Raw genomic sequence first — 3,107 nt, 5'->3', positions numbered from 1 at the left:
ACAGATGGTAAGTAATGTACCAGCAACCGGAGCTGGGTGTAAATGGGGCAAGCATTGGCATACATGTGCTTGCTCGTTGCCCCTTTGAGCCTCTTGCTGAGAACCTCCAGGGGCTCGCACATATCTTCTCAGGTGTCCTTGTCTGATAAGGAATTCAATCTCATCTTTTAGCTGGGTGCACTCGTTGGTGTCATGTCCATAGTCGTTGTGGAAACGACAAAACTTGGTTTTATCTCTCTTGGAGATATCTTTCCTGATTAGGGTTGGTTGTTTGAAAGGAACAGTGGTGCTAGTAGCCTGGTACACTTATGCTCTGCTTTAGACTAGGGTCGTGTAATTGGTAAACCTTGGCTCATATCTGTTACTTTTAGGACGCTTGTTCTCAGACGTTGACGGCTCGTGGTTCGCCCTTTTTCCTCCGTTTTTCCTGTTACTTTTGCCGTTGCCACTGGGTTTCCCAGACCCATCGGCGAATTTAGTGGGATCTTCTTTCGGACCTTGGTCATCTGCGGGCGCCTTCCCTTCGTTGGCAATTGCCTCTTCGAGCTTGATGTACCGGTCTGCTCGGTCCAGGAATTCTTGGGTGCTATTTACCCCATTCTTCCTTAAACTGTTCCAGAGGGATGAATGGCGCAGTACTCCAGCAGTAAGTGCCATCATCTTCCCCTCATCACCAACTGTCTTAGCCCCAGCAGTGGCTCGCATAGAACACTGGACATACGCCTTCAAGGTTTTGATCTCCTTCTGGTGTATCTCGACCAGTTGGTTGGCTTTAGTCGGATGTACTCGACCAGTGTAAAACTGCCCGTAAAACTATTTCACGAACATTTCCCAAGACACTATGCTAGCAGGAGGGAATTTGAAAAATCACTCCTGAGCAATATCGGATAAGGTGGCCGGAAAGATTCTGCATCGAGTGTCATCTGACACCTTCTAGATGTCCATTTGTATCTTGAATTTATTCACATGAGATACTGGGTCTCCAAATCCATTGAAATTGGGTAATACTGGCATCTTAAATTTGCTTGGAGTCTCGACCATCACTATTCTTTGTATAAACGGAGTGCCTATTCTCTAGTCATACTCAATGTGGGATGTTCAGCCCCCCACTAGCTGCTGGATGGCCTGATTCAGCGCATTAAGCTGGGCTTGTACAATGTCTGGTATTATTGGGGCGATCGGTGCTGGAGGGGCATACTCGTCGTGCCTTTCCCGTCTGTCATTGAGTACGTCCCTCAAATCCTCATCCCTACGCCTTTTCTCATTAGCGCCCAGTCGATCAAAGACGTTAGGTTGCCTAGGCTGCCCCCCAACATTTTGACTCGTCAGCCAATTCTCTCTTGGTGGGGGATTACGTTCCCCACCCCTATCTCCTTGCCCTCGACCAGCATTTCCTATACCAGAATCTGCCTCATTATAGTCATGGCCATCCCTAAAATGTGACCGACTATGGTGTGACCTGCTGTTCGCGCTATTTCCCCATCCCCTCGTCAGCACGTCTCGTCCGTTAGGTGGAGGCTTGCGTTGGTCGGTGGGTCCCTGAGCATTATTATGTCATGGGGGGCCCTTGACCATAGACCATGATTCGACCTATCTCCTTCCAGCAGAAGGACGTTGTCCCCTGCTTGGTGGATTTGTCTCTTTGGCAGTTTGGTGTCTAGGGCTTCAGGGAGGCTGCCCGACCCTATTTTACCTTTGCTGCTGGGGATTATCTCGACCAGCGTGAGAAGGAGGTTGCTGCTCAGGATCTTGAAATAGAATATCCTGTTGAGCAGCAGGAGGCTGCTCCGGCCTCTGAGGGCTCGCTGGTTGAGGTGGAGTGTGGTGATGTTGTGGACAATTTGAATATGGACCTTGTTGTGGCAGTACACTGGGTGGCTGATCCGGTTGAGAAGTTGGCGCAGGCTGTCCTCGAGCCAACTGAATGGCTGCTTCGAGGGCAAAAATGGCATCCCTTTTTCGGCAATCCATGTCAGCCCGCGTCTCATTCAGTTCTTGGCGTTGCCTATCAATTTCTCTCTGCTGCAACGCCATCGTTTCAGCCATATTTTCCTGATTAGCCCTCAGATTGGCTAACTCTTCCTGCAACACAATCAGTGTCATCCTCAAGGTCTCATAATCCATTTCCTCCTCTTCGAATTCCAGTTGTGGCTCATCATCACCCACATTTTATGGAGGAGGCTGGGTTGGTGCAGCACTAGAGGTTTGACCAATCTTTCTAGATGTTTTCGCCATTTGATCTCTTTGGAGGTCTTGACTTTCGCTCTCAATGAAAGCACCAAAATGTTGACCCTCGAATTAATCAATGACACGGAGTCAAGTGAAATGATAGAAAATGAGATGAAAAGATAAACGACGCAAAAGATTTATAGTGGTTCAGCCCCAATAAAATGGTAACAACCTACCTCCACTTAGTGTTCTTATTGATGTATAATTCCAATAACTGTGATCAATGAATCAGGGTTCACGAGTCTCACAAGCTTTCAGATGAATACAATTATGGTGGATAAAAACACTCTATTTCTCTTTTATAATTCCCAAGTTCAAAAGTCCCCTCTCTTGAGCCTTTTGATTCGTATTTATAGGCTCAAGGAGTTCTACCTGGGCCAATGGGCCTTAATTACATTTAATACAGACGTATCTAAATAATAATGGAAATTACAATTAATATGTAATTATAAGATTACATATCTGAAGGAAATAGATGAAAAGATACGACCAGATTGGTCACCCATAAATATGATGTCTGATGAATCAATGATCTTCTGGTCGATGGTTGAACATATTATACTCACTTAAATTGCCATGTGTACTCCCCATATAGGTTAATTCTGCCACATCATCAGGTAGTCCTTTTTTGGGTAAACAAATTGTTATTATATAACATTTTTTAATTATTTTTATTAAGTTTTCTTACATATTAATATTGCATAATTATTTTATTATTTCTTATCATTTATTATTATTTTTTATTTACTGATTTTTTTCATTTAGATTTGTTTACTATAAAAAAATTCCAAATTTTCTTTTATAGCATGTTTATGGTATTACTGTGTTTATTGTAATATTTTTTTCTATAATTTCTTTTATTATATATATATAATTCA

The sequence above is a fragment of the Humulus lupulus genome, unplaced genomic scaffold, assembly GCF_963169125.1.
Source record: "Humulus lupulus unplaced genomic scaffold, drHumLupu1.1 SCAFFOLD_94, whole genome shotgun sequence".
Taxonomy (NCBI): Eukaryota; Viridiplantae; Streptophyta; class Magnoliopsida; order Rosales; family Cannabaceae; genus Humulus; species Humulus lupulus.
Note: the sequence above shows the minus strand (reverse complement) of the source record.